Consider the following 6000-nt stretch of genomic DNA (forward strand, 5'->3'; position numbering starts at 1 on the left):
GCTTCTTTGTATGTTCCCCAATCCGGGGATACATAGCTGTTTTCGAAGGACTTTCTCGCGCTCTTTCTGAGCTCGCTTAGTTCCTTTGTCCACCACGGTGGTTATTGCTTCTTCGAGAATGTTAGCTTACAAGTCTCTTTGAAGGCGTTATTCAGAATATTTGTTAGGTCCTCCACCTCCTTGTCGAGTGCCTTTGCAGTGGATATAGTCTTGATCCTCCTGCCGTTTACTTTAGATTAGACAATTTCGCTGAAATTGTTCCAATCCGTCTTGCGGGGGTTTCTTCTTGGCACCTGTTTCTTAACTGCTGTCGTTATTAAAAAAAAAATGTACCTGTGGTCTGAGAAGGAGTGTTCTGTCGATACCCTCCAGTTCTCGACCCTGTCATTGTTCTGTTCTATATGTAAGGTGAGGTCTAACACCTCTTCCCAACCTTAAAAATTTTCCGTGCTCGGAAAGATGAAGGTCGGCGTATTACCCTTATTACATATCGTAACATTTCTTCAAATAATATTGCCAAAGAGTGACTCACCGAACTCCCCCAGAGCACCAGGGTCGTCTTCATCACTTCCGCCCATTGCAGCAGCTTGACTACCGGCTCAGATGATAAGGTGACTCCCCTCCCATCCGCCGCCACGAATCTGGCCATTGCTAGGTCAGGTGTGCTGAGATTGGGACAGAGAAAAGCATTAAAAAGATTCTTAATTAAAATGGAAACTCTCGACCTACCATTCGAGTTTGTGCACAGTAGTGTGTATCCTTGGATTCTCAGTTCAGCGACTTGCCCGCCCCTGGTCCAAGGCTCCTGTATCAAACCGATGTCGATATCCCTCTCTCGTGAGATTAGCTGAAGCGTGCGAGCTGCGCTTCAGGTTAATCTGCACGAATCTCGTCATCGATGTTGGTGGCGGTGGCGTCAGGAGATTTGTCGTCGATGACCATGTCGTCCAACAATTTGTTGGTGTCAAGAAGACCTTTATCTTGGCCTTCCTGATGCCGTACCGGACCTTGTGGTCATTTGCCTCCAGCTGGGGCAGACAGCAATGGTTTATCACCAAGAGGAAAGGCTGGCTCGCCTTTATTTCCTGCTCTGCTCTGAGGATGGTCCAGTCCTCTGTATGAATATCTGGGTTCTGGGCCTTCAGACAGGCAATCACCCTTGCATGGTCAGTTTGGCCCTTTGGTAACCAGATGCGAGCTCTGGGTCTTCTTGGGATCTCCCTGGCGTGGACTAGCCTAATCTTAAGGCCAGCCCATGTGTCGCTATTCTTAGCAACCCACTCCGACAGGAAGCTTCGAGAGAAACCGTCGTCGCACCTGATGACCCGGTGCCCTCTAACCACGTCTGAGGAGTCGAAGGAGGGGATGGGGCCGGTCGGCATGCTAACAGTTTTTGGGGTTTATCCTCTCCCGGGAGTTCCGAAGCTCGGTTTGTTGTATTCATCTCATTTCATGAACGCCCGCTTCGCTCGACCTGGCAAGCGCAGCGGGGCTTTGAAGACAGGTGGACCGCAGCTTCGCCCCAAAACTGCGGCAAGGCCACTTACGACCCAGGGTTGCCTGGCCCTGGGAAGGCTCCGTGCAGACACAGCTGGATTAACCCCTCAGCTGCGAACCTGGAAGTCAGTGTATATGGGTCGCATCACACACCTGACTTGAGGGGAGGCTGATTAAAGACTTGGCTAAGTCCGCCCGACTACAATTGTTCAGCGTCCCTGGTCGAGCCTCGACTGGAGACCTGCTTCCAGCCGCCCTCGCTTGGAGAATATAGTCGCACTACCGATGGTGTGCACAGTTACGGCAGATGACACAGTCATCCGTTGATCCCCCTGTGCATCCTATCGGCTGACGGTCACACATGTATAAAATAATGTTTTTGCAATAAACAATAACTAGAAATATTCAAACTTTTGTTTTAATACATACATAGATTTTAACTAACGCATTGACATATTAGAAGCTGACCACACAAAGAACCAAACTAAAAACACAAGGATCCAAATTCGGCTGCTAACCGAAATTATTTTAAAACGAAAACTTGTACCAAATAAGAAAAATAAGACACGGTAAAATAAAGGACATTGAAAAACTTGAAAATGACTTAAATAATTCGTCCGATTTGTGTGAAAAACTGAAATCGATCTTTATATAGAAAATAAAACACTCCTTTTTCTATTTTTTTTATTTTATAGGAAGCCGAATTGTAAAACTACAATATTTCTAACCCTGCAATATTTGTATTCACAAAATTTAACAAAATATTAACAGATGAGGTTGCTACCAAGGATTCGAGGAAGGGAAACTACGCTAATGTATTCTTGGCAATGCAATAACAACATTCATTAGAAGTAATTATCGCATTTTAAATTGTTTTTTTCCGTAATCAATTGAAATATTAACCATGGTTTCATTTTTTTTTTAAGAAATCAATTTTCTGTAATTTGCAGGAAATGGTTTTAAACTTCCAACGTTAAGACTTAATATTATAAGAAAACTGAAAACAAATAATTAAAACTATTGATCGATTCGCATTCATCTTTCTAAGTGAACGGTCGTGTGTTTTGCGCTCTGGTTTGTGTATAATTTTGCATAAGCCACCGGGCTTTCAACTTATCCTTTTTTGCGGTTGAATGCAGCTATTCTTGTTTGTTATGCCCTTGCACCGTATTATAATTTTAGTCCGAAGTTTGCAACGCAGTGAAAGAGTTATCTCCAACCATATAAAGTAAATGTATTCTTGATCAGCATTAACAGCCGAGTCTTTCTAGCCATTGTCCGTCTGTCCGTTTCTACGCAAAATAGTCTCTCAGATTCGAAGAATCTGAATGAAATTTATACAAATATATGTTGCAGCAGTGTTACGCACACACGAAGTTCTAAACGAAATTCCTTATTCCCAGTTATGTCGATGTGAATGGTGTACCAAGGTGTATTTACTTTTGGTATAGGATGAAGACTTACCTAAACTTTACGCGAAGAACCAACCAACTTCCCTATATACTTGCCCATGTTATCGATCCAGTAATAGTCATAGGCCTTATCTAAAGTCTTCTCCGAAAATGGACTCATGGATCTGATTTATTACAGACCATCTAAATGGTTGAGGAACAATTGATAAGGATCGAGTTCTACCATTTCGCTTTATTTTCCGAATATTCCAGCTTTTAGCTCGTAAGTTTTAGCAATGTCCTCAGCAAGAGAATTTTCTTTAGATTTTCTTATAATATGAACTATTTCAGAATCTCGACGCTGTTCGGCCAAAAGCCAATTAGCAAATATTTCAAATTTATCAAATTAACTCGTTTTTCTGGAATTTTGCAAGTCAACTATGCTGAAGGCAGATTTCTTGAAAAGAAGCCAACATGAGAGATTCGTTTACCTTTATTATATTGTATGCCAAATGTAAAAGACTGTAAACATGCGCACCATCTTTGCACCCTGGCACACAGATCCTGTTTAGTTCTTGATGCTTTCAGGTGGTGGTTAGGTCAAATAATGCGACAAATGCCCTGGTTTTGTTGATTATTTTCCCGACGACACAGTTAAAATTTATTTAATTAACGAATGGTGCATTAAAGTATAATATTCGAAAATGTATCATAAAATTTTTATATAAAGAAACGGAAACCTGACGAACTTCGTTTTACCACCAGATGGAATGCCAATCAATTGTTCGATGTCAATTATCTTCGCGTCCTCACGTGTAGTCTCTGATTATACTTTGTCTTTCTTCGCTCAAGTTCTGTGAATACAATTGTTGATCATGATGTTCGTTCGCACGTCGTCCTTTTGGACTATAACCACAAGTAACCACATAATTAACACATTTCAACTTACCACCTTAAAGACAATGCCTACACCTTATTTATTTTATTGTTTTCAATTGAAATGTTAGGAAACGACAACTTGATATATAGGTTTGCCAATGAAATTGCAATATTATGTAGTCGCGAAAAGTTACCAAAAATCGATATGAAGTGAAGGTAACTTACCGTGATTAACAAACACTTATCGATATGAAGTGAAGCGAACTTACCTTGATTACACAGATTTTTTTGTTATCACACAGATTACCGATTACATTTGACATTGACATTCGTTACGCGCGTTTTTTAAAATATGCTAAATGAAATGTATATTTTTCAATCTTTTTGAGATATTTTCTTAATATTTGTAAGAACCTTGTACAGAGTATTAGAAAGCTAAAAAAATCTGCCAAATCGGTCAAGCCGTTTTCATGTTATGTATTTATATATAAGTTAACTAAGTCAACCGGGCTACGGCAATGACCGATCGTCCAAAAGCTCGCTCCGGCAAAATTGATGACCCAGCTGGCCGGAAGCTCGTGCATAGCCGGCAAGCACTGCCCAATGGAGTGGCCGCTATGAGTTTTACTTTTGTTAGCTTTTAAGTTCAGTTTTGATTTTATTCTTGACAAATAAAGAGCCTTAGCTTACAAACCTAACTCCTAAGAAATGTTTTTTAGTTTTACTTTTGTTAGCTTTTAAGTTCAGTTTTGATTTTATTCTTGACAAATAAAGAGCCTCAGCTCACAAACCTAACTCCAACAATATATCGTTAAACCCTTATCACTACAAATCTGTCTGAGTCCCTAGGCCAGCAGATAAAGAAGGACAGTTATCCTTCCAACATATTCTTCCTAATTGGATATTCTACGGCCAGCAAGCTAGAAGACATCAACGGACCTGTCGTCCGCACCAAACATTGGATCTTAATCTCGAGGGACCACCCGAAGACGAATATAAATTGCCGACGGCAATTCACCGTTTTGACCGACACGTTAACATCTAATTAATTGAAAAGAACCCACTAAAACAAATAGGGGAAACATGTAAGTGAGCACCTCCATTCCTATGCTTCCCTATATCAGCATTTGAGTAACTTCAAAATAAATCAAATAAATCGCTGCCAGAATAATTTCTGCACCTCCGCTTCCATAATTTTGTGTTAACTTTTAATAAAATAAAGATTAATTAACTCATTATTTGATTGACAATTTAAATTACAATATTTGTTATATGCTGTTATATCTGTTCTGTGTATTGCTTGCATTTTTATTGCCACAAAAAGTACGAATATTAGATATCTCGGCCTGAGCGCAAGGCCGACGCTGACAAATAAATTAATTGTGATTTTATTTAAATTATTTTCGCTAAATATCTGCGTTTAACTCAGCTGTTCGGTTATGCACAAATTGTAAATTCGCTTTTATTTTTGCTTAGACCTAAAATTCTTGGTATTCGCCTTGCAATACATTTTGCTTTTTATTGCCCTCACTCCACTGCTGTGAACCCGATACGGCTGCATATGCATTTGTGTGGCAAATTGTTGTTCTTCACTTCTTTGTTTTTCGTAGCGGAGGCTCAGTCCCCGCGTACACCTGGCCCTGTCGCTGCTTGACAAGGCAGCAACTCGGTTCGACGAGCTCAAATACATTGTTGCTAAAGCGGCGGCTCCGTCCCCGCATACCCCTTGCCATGCCAACTGCCTTTATGGGCAAAATAGCTTAACAAGAATTTCTTTACCAGTGCGAATTAACTTGTCTACTATGAGCTCTCCATTCCAACAGTACAGGGAAAACAAACAATACGCTAGTGACTCAGAGTCTGATAGTGAAGGACCCCCGCTGACTTCCACCCCAATACGGGCACCCACTAACCCCTCAGAAGAAATTATGGACCCCGACCAGCTTAAAGCTATAATTCAGGCCGCGGTTAACCATGCCCTGGCGGAAAGGGTCGGCAAAGAAAAAGAATTGCGCCAAGCCATAGAGCAGTTGGCCGCCCAAGTGGCAGCGGTGCAAGTCGCACCCACACAAGCAGAGGCTCCAAAAATCATGGTTTATGAGCCCATTGACATCAAAGGCAAAGGCAAAGACGAAGCATCGGCGGCAAGAATTTTGTGCGAAAAAGTCCGGGATGATGCGCTCCGCATTTTTCTTTCGGGCCTCAAGCGCAGCCTCTCCGATGCCCTTTTCTC

The sequence above is a fragment of the Drosophila serrata genome, unplaced genomic scaffold, assembly GCF_035046125.1.
Source record: "Drosophila serrata isolate PLE 108 unplaced genomic scaffold, ASM3504612v1 contig_163, whole genome shotgun sequence".
Classification (NCBI taxonomy): domain Eukaryota; kingdom Metazoa; phylum Arthropoda; class Insecta; order Diptera; family Drosophilidae; genus Drosophila; species Drosophila serrata.